The sequence below is a fragment of the Protopterus annectens genome, chromosome 6.part0 (assembly GCF_019279795.1).
Source record: "Protopterus annectens isolate FY-2018-M chromosome 6.part0, PAN1.0, whole genome shotgun sequence".
Lineage (NCBI taxonomy): Eukaryota > Metazoa > Chordata > Ceratodontiformes > Protopteridae > Protopterus > Protopterus annectens.
In genome coordinates this window covers 1,863,003,714-1,863,018,211 of record NC_056737.1, presented here as the reverse complement: position 1 = coordinate 1,863,018,211, position 14,498 = coordinate 1,863,003,714, and positions in this window count along the sequence as shown.

Below are 14,498 nucleotides of genomic sequence, written 5' to 3'. Positions count from 1 at the left end.
AATCAGTGGGCTCAGAGCTGAAACCTGATAAACACCTACTCTCATTGGGATCCCCTCTGTGAGCCCAAATACTGTTCATACCTCTGTCATTGGGTCCTTGTACATAGCCTGCACTAATTCTCCTAATGTTTCTGGGGCTTTCAGCCATAACAGGACTGTTCAAGTCAGCTTTCTTGGGAACGTGTCTTGTGTCTTCTCCAAGTTTAGGAATGCCCAGTTTTGGACGCTTTCTTCATCTCTAGTTTCTTCTCAACTATCTGTGTCATTTCAAGCATCAGTCTGGTTGTGCTGCATCCTGATCTGAATCAGAGCTGCTTATCTCCCATCTTACTTTATACTACTCTGTGTATTCATTTATCAAACAACCTCTCCTAAACTTTCATTCAGTGTGACAGGAACGTGATACCATTATACTGACCAAAGCTGTGAATGCCCCCTTTGTTTTTGTATAGTGGCACTAGAATGCTTATTCTCCATTCATCTGGGATATGCCTTTTTCTTCATACTGCTAGGAGAAGCCACTGGAGCCATTTCTGCCATAACCCACCCAATATCTTGGTCATATTTGCCATGACCTCATCGGTGTCTGGTGCTTTCCCTGACGTCATTTTCCTTAGTGCTTTTCTTACTTCTTCTAGGGTGAGCTCCCCTTCTTCTTTCATCATGGTCTGTGTCCGGGGCAGTTCAGCTTCTGTGTGATTTTCTTTATTCAGAAGTTGTTGGGAGTACTTTTTCCACCTTCCTTTGATGTCCTGTAGAAGGATGTTTGATGACTGTCTTCTTTATCTGTCTTTGCCTTACAGCCTGATCAAGTTTATTTGTTCCATCTTTTGAGTGTCTTTCCAGAAGTTAGTAGAGTGCCTCCCATACCTTGCTCTTTGCTATTGCAACTACTCTCTTATCTTCTTTGTTAGCCAACCAGTACCTTCTTAGCCTATTTTGTCTTTTTAATCTCCCACATTTTCCTGAGCACTTTCTTTCTTTTGATGAAGTCCTGGACTTCTGCATTCCACCACCAGCTTTCCTTGTGTACCATTTTTCCATACGTGGCTCAGCCACATGTCTGTTCTATAGTCTTCACACATGCTGTTTTAAGACACTGCTATTCTTCTTTACCTCCATCTATTTCCTCTTCTTCCTGCATTATGAGAGCCCTGAGTATTATCTTGACCTTTTGTGCTTTCTCTCCAATCAAATTACAGGTCATCAGCCTAGTACCTGTTGACCTTTGAGCCCTCTCTGATAACTGCTTGGAGCTGATTGTGGCAACCAGTGGTTTATGATGTGAGCTGATTGTTTCACTGAGGGAAAACTTTACTATCTATTATTCTACCCCAATGCTCTTTCCTTACCAGGAGTGAGTCTAACTGAGTTACATGTTAGTCACTCCTATCTAGTGTTGTGTCCATCTCCCTTTTGAACCATGTGCTGGCCACCATCAAACTGTTTGCTAGATAAAAGTTTGGAATGGCCTCTACTTCTTTATTATTATGTGACATAATTGGCATAATGGTTAAAGTCTTCTCCTCCTATGCACAAGGTGCAGAGTTTGATGCTGACCTCCAGCCAATGCCTGTGTATAGCTTGCATGCTTGTGTCTCTGTGTTTTCTCCCAAAAACATGCTGGTTGTTTTCACCTCAACTCACCCAAAAAGGAGTGGTGGGCAGAAGCACAGACTTTAAATGGTGCTTGTTGTATAGAACAACTTTTAGCACCAAATGTGGTGCACAGTATCACCTAGATAAGAGAACATAGACAACAAATTGTGGATCTTGTTAGGACTAACCAGTTAATGGTGCATGTGACAATGTGAGGTATTGACAGCTATGCCAGGAGAAGTATGGCAGTGGATGTGTAACACATACCAGGATAGCTAGCTGGAGTTTTGCAAATAATTATATGCATTTGTATATAAAACTGATTTGTACAGATGCTTGTATCAAAATATGTATTTTTAAAGTTGCTTGTGTTAAAAAAATGTACCAACAGTGGGTTCTGATTGTATTGTAGCTGATTGAATGCATATGTTTTAACAAAGGATAGTGGAAGAGAAGAGGTTAATCCCTGTCCAGCTATCTTTAACAAATAGTGAGAAATTAAATTATCTGGTAGGCCATAAAGACTATATCTTACAGTTCTGATTGCAGCCAGAGACAAAATGTCTGGGAAAACAAGGAATAGGATTCATCATTGTATTGTCTGCAGTGAACTAATTGCAACCCTGGAAGGGTGGAAGTGTTGAAATGGTTTTATGGCTTCCAGATGCTATAGCATATAGCATATCTTAGCAAAGCTCTATCGGTATGTATGGTAACACATATGTGCAAGATTCTGGTTCACCTTCTACCCAAGGGGGTAGTATGGGAACCAGATGTTATATGAACAGATGTGCATGATGTCATTCTGTAAGTCAGCTATGTAATGATGTTTTAATACTAGCTGAGACTGACATCTCAGACCACTCTGTTTTTGAAACCTGACATAGAAGGACCCCTCACCTACTTCATCTTGCCTTGCTCTAGTAAGTCACCAGGGAATAGGAATTCTTTATATCACTCAGTAAAATATAGTGAGATTAGTTAAGTACTGTTTTTCTGTATCTCTGTGAATCTATTCATCTGTGTTATTTTAATATTTCCTGTGGCTAAAACTCTGGTGTTTATTCTAAATAGATATTTCGTATTTTCATGTTCTTTTATTATTTATTATTAAATATATTTAATTTTTTCATTGTGGTTGGTCCTTTAAAGAATATTTTAACCTTTGACAGGATTTATATTTATTCAGTGATACTGTGGCCACTCCTGAAAGCCTTACTGCGTTGGTCAAAACACTGTCATTTGTATTAATATTAATTTCACTCAGTATAATTGAGCACCCTTGTAACAGCCTTAGAGTAGCTGGCTTTGGAGTGTCTTGTGGCAGTAACTATCTTATAGTCTGGGCATAAGGAGCATAAGCTTGTAAATCTGTGCCAGACTTTCCCGTGTGTGTTTGTGTGTGTGTGTGTGTGTGTGTGTGTGTGTGTGTTTGTGTGTGTGTGTGTGTGTGTGTGTGTGTGAAAATCAGCTCTCCAAGGGACATGAAGCACTGGTTTCACAGAGAGGGTGTTTGAGGACGTGGCTTGAACACTTTGCTGAGAACTCAGTTCTACAGCTGTGCCAGTGGAGAGTCTCATTGGAGCCATGGAGAGAGAGAGAGAGAGAGACACAGAGAGAGAGAGAGAGAGAGAGAGAGAAAGAATTCTAGACCCTGGACTGAGTGGGTTCCCTGTGTGCTCTCAAGGAAAATTGTGCTTGATGCAGAGAGCTGTATCTGGAAATACTGTGTGCATTTATTTCTGTTCCAGGTGAACATCCCTCTCCAGTGTCAGTGGGGAGGATTCAGGCTCCTTGATTAATGGTCTAGAGAGGGGACATTAGAGTGCATAGTATCCCTTAGATAGGGGAATGCAAATTACAAACTGTGTGACATATCAGGGCTAACCAACTGATGGTATAAAAATTGGCTCTAAGTGATATGCTCACTTTGACTAATGTAAACAAAAATGGGTGGTGATAGGTTAGTTGTGGACCTGACCTATGCCACTGACTCATACTTTATGTGAGAGGTATATATCTGCCCATATTGGCCATTGTGTGCTATCATAAAGCCCAGCAACCTTGGGTAAATAAACTACTGTTTGGCTGGTGTCCAGTGGTCCATTTGCCCAACTTGGGTTACTTGGGAAACTCTATTGAATGAAAGCTAGATGAAAAACCAATCAACCTGCCATATATAAACTAAGGATTGCTAGACTCAATATTGGTTCACTGACAGGATGCAAATTAGAGGTAGATGGTAAGGAGGAGGCTGGATGTCCTCTGTATTGAGAAGATAAGATGGAAGAGCAATGCTGTAAAGCTACATTGGTTGGGATCCAGAGTCTACTGTTCATAGGGAGGACAGCCTGAAAATGATGTGGGAATTGTGGTGAGGAAGACTCCTCAGAAGACAATGAGGGATGTCATCAGAATTAGTGATACTATTTGTAATCAGGCTCCATTGTAAGGGTAGGGTATTATTCATTATCTCACAAAATGCCCCACAGCAGGACTGTGATAATGAGGAAAAGAGTGCATTCATACAGAAGTTACACGACCTATTAGATAAAGCAGAGCAACAGGAGTTGGTGCTGATAATGCGGGACCTGAATGCACATATTGGATTAGACAAACAGGATTTGAAGACTACCTTGGTGCTCATGAGTGAGTAGAGGGGACAGGGCAGTAGTAGTGGTTGAGAACAGTTTTATTACATTTGCTTGATGTATCATACCATTTTTAACACATTTTTATCAGTTCATTACTGCTAAGAAACCATATTCTCCCCAATAACTGGCCTAGATTTTATAGTGTATAGTTTGTGGATGGATTGATGGATGGATGGATGGATGGATGGATGAGTTAAATGAGCAACTTTAATGCATCCTTTTGAAGTTCACAAGGTATGATCATCCAGTTGTTTTTAGTAACAATGTTTCACTTCCTGACAGCTAATTATTTTCTCCTTGGATTTTTTACATTGCCATGGTGTTGCTAAGTCAGTATTGTCACAATGTATTTTGTATCAGACATGTACTGTATTCCTTCACTCTTTGTACATTTGCTTTTAGGAAAAGAATGATGGCACACAAAGAATATAGAAAATCATTTGGTATCCTTATCCACTTTATGTTTTGTCACTTGGCTATTTGTCATGGGCAAAGCTGTCTGGTTTTCACTTTTCCATTTTTACCTTTTATGCCATCTTCTGTTTAATAGTTTCATAATTTTAGTTGTCACTTTTACAACATCATGGCCCTCAAAAAGTTTGACTGCTGTAATGACATATTGATAGGCACTATTTCCCACATATCAATTAAGATTATTTTGGCAGGAGTTAATGACTGACTTCTTTTTATTATAAAATGTTTATTCCATAATGTTGGAAGCATTATATAATGTCTCTGTCACTTTTTCTATTATTTGTATTCATTTTAATGATTTTCTTTCCTGGTTCCTGTTAAATGTTACAGTTATGAATAACAGTCATAGACTTTCAAACAGAGTTACATCAGGCATTGCCTTACAGACCACTCCAAGGTTACCTCTATGTAACCTACAAGAAAAAGAATACAATAGCAGTTCATGAAGCCTTCGGACTTTTTAAAGGGATTATTGCATGTTTATAAGTTGCATCAAGCAACTTGTTTGATGGCTGCAGAATGCTGTATTATATGGGAGTGATCATGGAGATATGAAGGAGAACAGTGCACTTTGTGGAGTTACTAGATGTACACTATAGAATTAGATTAACTATAAGGCATGCTTTTTGATTTTGGTAGATATCCACTGGTAATGGTTTTATATTGTCAATAAATATACAGAGTGTGGAAGGTTTCTCCAAAAAGCAAGGGTTTATTGGTATAATGCAAAAATTGGATAACTTTGACAAAATTAACTAAAGCAGTAAGTAAGTTTAAAGTAAAACATGCATTTCAGTCCTTGAACTGCATTAGCACAGGTCACAATATCTCTCACTTTCTCTCAATGCTGACTATCTTTTGAAATTGCATTTTTTTAGGTAAACTCATTGAAAATACAAGGTTTTTCAAAACAAAAACCTCTCCCCAGAATACAAGGTAATACAAAATTTAAGGGTTGTTTGCAGATATGCAAATTACAGTCTTGAGTCTCTCACCACCAAGAACTCTTTCATGAAACAATTTAAAGCCTCTGTCAGACTCTCTGCAATTCAGAAACCTCCATTATTTCCATTTTTAGGACTTCAGTGGTAATTAGAGACCTCTTGATGGATTCATGCCTTGTAGTCAACTGTTTCAGCCATGGACAGTTCTCTTTCAGCAACAGTACTTACTGTACAGAAAAGTATCCCATACTCCTTTGCATTCTCCCAAATGGTTTCTTCTATAGTCAAATATCCTAGCTTATAAAAGTAGCTATCAAGCATCTGAAACCCTGAAATCTTAACTTTAGGGAGGCAGTCCTCATTACTTTGTTCTAGATAATTCCCTTGATTAAAAATACTTTTTCTTTGACAAATTACCCAAAACCTAGAATTTTGCTCTAGCTCATTCAAAAGTCAGCATTTTGATCTGTTTCCCTTAACTGTTGGGTATTAACCTTAAGGAACTACCACAAACTTTTACATAGATGTTTAGCGATGGTTTATTGTTTTAAGATTTCACCATTTATGCCCCTTTTTAATCAAACATCATAATGCTGCATTTATTGACATTAGTGATGAGGTTATGACTCGTGTACCAGGTATATGCTTATTGTGGACCACATTACACAGATTCAGTATCTTTTATTAAAATATGTTACCTAGATTGCAGTCATCAGCTCATTTAATTATCCATAGCGCTCTTTCTACTTTTATATATTTGAAAAATGATTGCATCTTAGCAAGTATTTATTGTTCCATATGCAACAGTGTAATTTTTCATAAACTGCTTTAGGACTCACTCCATGATTTTAGATGAGTACTGGTCAGGCTCATGCATCTAAAATTATTTGGATCTGATTCAATACCCTTTTGTGAACTGGTACCACTGCAATTGCATCTACTGCCCATGATTAACTCCTCGTGGTAACATTTTTATTTGGTACAGCTGACGGAGGGTTGGTTGGGTTTCCTTCTTACAAAGAGGAAATCATCAGGTAAGCTGTTCTTTTTTCTGTTTTTATTAACTACTTGTAGCAGCACTTTATCTTAGCTGTGGTTATATCAGGAATGTTTTTTTTTTTTGGTCCTGTAGCGCCCTGACATATATTTTTGATTTTTTGCAAAGTCTGTACAAGATCTTCTAAAAGTATATTTAATCTATCTCGTGACTGGGAGAGTTCTTCACTGTTTACTGATAATGTTGTGTCTTTCGTTTTTTTCCCGGTTAGGGGTCGCCACAGCGGAACTCCGGTCCGCTAATGATTGGCAGTTGATTTTTACATGCTGAGTTGCTGGCCCTAATGCACAACCTTCAATGAAGGTGCGCCCATTCACGCATGCCTCCACAGAAGACGCTCTAGCTGAGAATCGAACGGGACAACGCTACCACAGCGCCACCACCGTGGACATGTTTACTGATAATGTAACAGTCACAATACTTCCGTTTCAGTTTTCTGTTGTAATCGATTCTTTAGCGTAACTTACAGCATTTGAAGTCAACCTCATATGATATTTTTGATCTTGAAGATTTGATAAAGAAGTTTGTCTGTGAAAGCAAAAGTCATACATCTTTTTCTGCTGTAAATAATATTGTATTAATGTTATAATTTTGCCACTTTTTAAACTTACAAGCTTATTTCTGTGTCGCTAGCATGTGCATGTCAGTGAGGCAACAAAACTCAAAGAAAGCATCAGAATAGATCTATGTTGGCCATTCAGGACATTTTCCCATGATATTTTCATAAATGTGGCATTTGCTGCATCATGTTTCTACTATAAAATCATCCAAATGATTTATTTATGAACATTGAATTTTATTTTTTGATTAAGGATGATAGTATCATGATCATGGATAAGGACATACTTCTGAAATTCATTGCTTAAGAATTCTGGACAAAGCCAAAAAAACAGAAGTCCATTATTGGACACAGCTAGTAGTCCAGTGCATACATTTAAGTCTGCTCATAATGTACTTCCTTCTGCATTCAGAAGTCTTTTTCATCAACCTTAGAGATATCACAGTTTTTCATCTCTGAGATTTGGAGTTTTAGAATCTTTTTCTTCCTTAAAGCTTTCTTACACTAACTGTTCTGTATTCTTACACTAACTGTTCCCCACCCAACCCCTTGCTCTTCTCATCTCCTGAGGCTTTTCATTACTTGGGTTCCTATCTTTGGCCCCTCAGAGATAAAAAAAAATCTAGTGGATGTTTTTCTTCTTCACAACTTTATTGGCTTCTCTGCTTTTCAATATTGTCCACTATCCTAGGTAAGAATCTCCTCCCATTTGTTGCAGTATTATCCCCAGGTTAGTGCCACTCCCCATTTGTATCTGACTTTCACTTCTGGAAGGGCTGCATGGTCTTCCTTACTCATATCATTTTTTCCCTTAAGAGTTTCTAATGCTACTCCAAGGCCATTATTATATTGAGATTCGTTGATGTTCATGACTGTCCCCCTTTTTATTGGAGGGCAAAGTTAGGGTCATGGGCTGATTTTCTTAAGGGTCCATCTCCCTTAAAGTGGGGATATGGTCTATTGAAAGAACTACTTCCTTCCCACTGTTTCTATAAGTCTTTAAAGAAAGAGAAGTCATTCCCATTTATCACATCTTATGTTAAGCTTTGCAACCCTGCAATGTCATTTAATATCTTCCTAAATTCAGTTTAGACCTCCACCTGGACAATGGATGTTACATTGTGTCCTTTTGGCTAAAGATTATCTCCACAACCCTTTATAACATAGACTGCCTGCAAAAGCATTAACCTCAAATAAGGCTGACCGGGCCTTTCAGTTTCTTTCCATCTTAAAATTCAGTGCACTTAATTAATTTAGCTATTGCACAATAACAAAATGTGGTTTCAACCATTCTAACAGAAGTATTATCAGTTGTACAGATTCTGTATAATTTACATGTCTTTAAGTAGGTATCATCTTTGTATTAAAATTAATATAGCTATTACAGAATTGTTCAATGTGGCCCCTTTTCCCGCATTTAAAACAAAGTATATGTGTAACTGATCTCCTCAGTTTATTAACCATTTTAGCTATCACTCTAGGTGACTCATTCATGTAAAATCTCTCATGACATAAGATTCAGATTCTGTCAACTATATAACAAAAATTTTGGAATAATTTGGGTTGGACTGGCATATTCGCCTTCTAATTATGGTCAGCAATGACTAATTACATTTAGCAATCACAAATATTTCTGTCATTGTTTCTTTACCCTTTGTGTCTAACCACAAAGGCACTGTATGTTTCAACTGAATGAGAACCTGCCATTCCATTGTTGGAAAAGTCAACAAATGAAACTGCTGGGCATGGGTCTCCACTGTAACTCCAACTTGAGATTATTTTAACATTTGCATATTCTGTGTGGTCTGTTCATTTTGTGTCCATATATAGATGGAGGAGTTTCACCTTAGGAGCTGGGCAGGAAGTATGTGAGTACAATTAGCATGATCCTGTCTCTCCTGGCTAGTGATATGCTCATAAGTGACTTTGTAAGCATCCTCCTTCTGGGTTACCAGCTATAGCAGTTGAGTGACTCTGGATGTCATAATGGACTCTTATGACCATTATGATGCCTTCTGCAGTGACAGGAATCACCCAAAGGCAATGCACCATGGTAGTCATATTATTATCAATGTAGGAGTAAGGGTGGTTTCTCTTAGGAACAAGTTATCTGCTTCCGAATGTACATTTTCATAAAAATGGAGCACAATAAGCAGGAGCAAGTCTACTTTTTCAGAAATTCATCACAAATTTCCAAAACAGCGCTGCACCAGGATCAATAGCAGGGGTAGTATTTCTGGAATGCAGCACACAAACGTCCAAAACAGCAAATGCAAGCAAGAGTTACTAAATTAGGCAAGTACTGCAGTGTGAGTCAGTCTAGCATTTAACACCACAAGAGTTTATCTGCATCAATAGACTACAGGATGCTTTCCCACAATTGAGGTTCTACATAACTGGCAATGACAGTGTGACTTCAGGAACAAAAATGCTGAACTTTAACTTGCCGCATCCACAAATGCAGAAAATCAACACAGCTGAAACTAAAGTCTTTTGTATAAAACAGACTTATTTACACAAAGGAATTAAATGGCGGAAGTTTGCCATAAAACTAACTACAATACCTTTGGCGAGTTCAGGTGTAAAATGTAACTTAAAACACAAAGTCTTAGTGCTGGTCTTCTTCAGGTAGACAGATATGATGTTTCTTCCTCTGGCAATCTATTTTTCCTGGATAAATGTCTTTTCTCCAGAGCCATTGTCCTGGGCACCCAAGTTCTCTTCTACTTGGGTCATTCTCAGGCCTTCTGAATTTCTAACTTGGGCTACATAACTCCTTCTATACACCTCAGCTGACACCTGGGGATACCCTGCTTTAAATATTCCCACTCCCTTTGAAGAGATACCTACAGTGCACATGACAGCAATACCAGTACAATTTTATATGCACATTAAGTCTACACGTTATTGATGAAAACCACCAGAGTCTGATGTTTTGTTGAAAGCATTTGTCTTGTGTCTATTTTTGTATTTAATGGACACTACTGTGCTTTCAGTTATGGACTCAAAATGTCATTTTACCTCTGACAAATATAATGATGCCCTGTAATTTCAAATGTTGGTAATGTGGTTCAACAAGCTGTACTGTTCAACACATTGGCAACATCAAGCATCCATACAATTAGTGCTGGCTGGAGTCATAAGTTGCAATAGTAGCAATTTCAAACTCACATAATAAAGTGTACCTGTATGAACATTTCAATATGATTGACAGTAATATAATACAGGAGTTTAAACTATTTTTGAGTAAACATCAGCCAAGTCTGAAGAAAATAGTCTCTCTCTCTCTCTCTCTTTCTAACATATTATGATTTAATGATGAACAAATTGTAAATATTTCATGTTTATTCAGACATTTCTAGGTTGCCTTAAAACTAACAGAGGTGCAGATGCTATCTGGTTAATAAGAAATGATAGTTCTATAGAAAAGAAAACAAAACCGTCATGCAAACACTGCAAAAATAGACTGAACTGGAGGATAAGAAAACTGTGTGATGTTTGTTTACTCATTTTTCTTTGATTCTTACAGTAATAACTTGGCATATGTAGAGAGGTGCCTCTTTAACATTTTGCAATTAAGAAAACATGAAAATTGCATCATAATGAGTATGCCTCTCTACTGTTTATTACACTATTCATTTTCAAACCACATTTAAATAAAGAGATAACGCTTTTTGCAAAGTGATACGACACACTTAGTCCCTAAAGTCTTTGCTTTGGAAATAATTCCCAGACTCATGATTCTGATGCATTGAAATTGCTGTGATAGTCTATCTTATTAAGATAAATAAGAACTTGAAAATAGCAAAAATAAAACAATCACCCATTAGAGGCTTACAAGAAATATGACTTTGAAAGGATTTATAAATTTTTTGTTTTTCAGTTAAGTTTTTAGCAGCTTTACAATTAAATAGGGTCTATTTGAAATTTACTCTTCCAGTTTAGGTAAGTTTTTATATAGAGGAAGAGTTGCTTTCACTCTGTATACATCAAACATAGTTTACAGTGACAGAATAATGTCAAAATGTTGCCAAAGTATTTTCAGATTGATTTGATTTAACTCCCCCTGCAGCTAAAACCATGTGATACACTATTTTTCTTCAAATATGATCTAAATAATTGTATAGGTATTTGTACATTTACCTCTTTGAGACTTAAGGTATCGTCCAAGAAAGGTAGGGAATAGCAAGGTATAATAGTCAAAAGAATTAGTATCCATGAATTTCCTCTGATCCTCCTATCCTATAATCCACAGCTCTATGGCCTGATCTGACATTATGTGTACTGTATCACCGTCAGCTGGCTTATCCAGTAATGAAGTAATCAACAGTAATGATGTAAGGGATGAACAAAGTAATCAGCAAAGTATGTCCTAAATAACTTTGTTTTCCATTTTCAAGGGACACTACCAGTGCATTATAGTGTGTAACATTACAAGTAACTCAGAAAATGAGCACATAGATTTTTCATTCCGTTTTTTTATATACTTTCATTCTACCTGATTATGATAAATTATATGACTGATTTTTTCACCCTGTCTTCAAAATTGTCTTAATCCATTTTACAAGAAAGATGTAATCCTTATGCCAGGTTTGGTTCATACAAAGAAAGGAATAAACACCCATCTTGTATCCCATTGCATTTGAGTAGATGCAAATGATATCTATGCAGGAGTACAGCTAGCACACACACACGTACGCACACACATCAAATAATGAACAAAAAATAAATGAGTGGAGAAGGGTAGCAGGATACTTACAACAGGGAAGTAATGCTGAATATTAGTATTTATTGTTATGATGGCATAGGTTTAATAGTATTTGCTGCATACATCTGCAGTTTGGTTAATTACTATCAGTTTACGGTCTTCCTAGTCATGTTTATTTCTGACTAAATAAAATATACTTAAGATAAAAGTAAAGGCAATAGGTATATGTTCATTACATGTTGGTACTGTTACAAAGGTTTAATGCTTGTATTAAATGGTCATCTACAAAAATTTGATACATATCATGTCAACAACTAGAAAAATTAACAATTTAAACACATAATATAGCATATCCGCTGCATTTGTGGATAACAGAATGCAAAAGGTACTTTTATGGGCAAAATTTAGTTTAGCTCCTCATGAGGGAATTTTACCCCCACACCCTTACTTTTCTAACTATACTCACACTACTGTAATCTCACATTAATAAGAATAAAATAATAAATACAAAAATATGAAGAGACTGCTCAGCCTGAGAAACTGAGATAGGAAAATCCATGTTCCAACATTTTCTGTTTGTGAGATGGAATCTCACATATCTATATATATATATATATATATATATATATATATATATATATATATATATATATGTATATATATATATATATATATATGTAGATCACCTAAAGTTCATTTGCCCGACAGAAATTTCAGGCAGCCCAATTGCCTGACAGTTTATTTGCCCGACAATTAGAAGAAAGCAAGTAATAGTTTTTTGTCCTTTTTCCCACTGTAGTGTGATCCTGGAGTTAGAATATACAGTTAGGGTGTGTGTGGGGGGCACATCCCCCCCACACTGGGGTGTGTGGAGGGTGAAGTCCCCCACCTACTTTGGTTTCATATTGTGCAGTTTGTTTTTTTTATTGTTCACTAAAACCAATGTAGGTGGGGGACTTTGCCCCCCCACACCCCCAACTATATATTCTATCTCCAGGATCGCACTACAGTGGGGAAAAGGACAAAAAACTTGTACTTGCCTTTTTCTAATTGTCAGACAAATGAACTGTCAGGCAATTGGGCTGCCTGAAATATCTGTCTGGCAAATGAACTGTCAAGCAAATGAAGATGACCTATATATATATATATATATATATATATATATATATATATATATATATATATATATATATATATATATATATATATGTCTGTGTGTGTAAACTCAGGAGTGTAATAGTTCCCTTATGTGGTACTTCAGTATCAGCAATCAATTTGCATGGTATGGGAGTAGAACCTTCTGCACCAAATTTGAATGTGCTGCCTTTTACACCACTGACACTGATTCAAACATTAAAAGTAGTTAATCCTTGATAACAGTCATCACCAAATAATAATCACATTTTATTTATATAACTCATCAGTTAATGTAATTAACCTATGTGCCTTTGAACTAAGTCACTGATTCAAACATGCATTCAAAATGGATGATCCAGGTATTACTTTATCAATCCCAATAAAAGTAAATTTTTCAGAAGGGTGTTTTAACTGATGCTTGTAAAGTACACTGTGTGTTGCTTTACATAAGACATCACTTAGGTTATTGGCTATACAATATTTAAATATCCTTGATGTTTGTCCAATATAAAAGGACCCCCATGTGCACTGGACTACATACACCATCTGTCAGTTATCATATTTAATAAATGTGTGCATCTTGAAGGTACCAGAACAATTTTTTAAAATAAAAAAAAGAATTTGTAAAATGTATTTACTTTAAGTGCATCTACCACCTACTCTGCTAGCTAAAGAAGTATATAAGAAATATTCCTTACATGGGTTACATTCAAATTTATGTTTTGCAAATACTTGCTCCATATTTCTCACATGTCGGGTGTGGTGGGGGTGGTGGGTGGAGTCAGATATCATGGCATGAGCTACCTGTCCATCTTGCTCCTTTTTTTTTTTTTTTTTTTTGTAAACAAGAAACATCTTTATGAAACCATCACTTACTGTCTAGGCAATCATACATCTATACAAATGAAGGCAAACCACATTGATACAATCCTAGTTGCAAGCATTTTACATCACAAACCATGCTGACACTCCCACGTACAAACATTATACAACACTTAAAATTTACCTAATCCTTTTCAGTCAAACATTACAGAGCTCATTTTAGTCTTGCCACCTTTTAAACCTCATTACTCCCTCGTATGTATTGTTCTCCTTGCTGTTATACATGGATCTCTGTCAGTTTAAATTTTCCAGTCTTCCTTACTTCTTGATTGCATACCTCTATGAGGTCCTTGGCTTCTTAATTGTATCCTTTGTTTTCTCTGGTCCATTGGAATGGCCAGTCTGCCAGATCACTCTAGCTTCCCCAATTTTCTGTCTACAGGCACTTCTGTGTTAGACATGTAGATGTAAACTTAGATAGGGTAATGGACCTGGTTGCTCAAATTTTAGGTGACACTACAGACATTAAGGAGAATTCACAGAT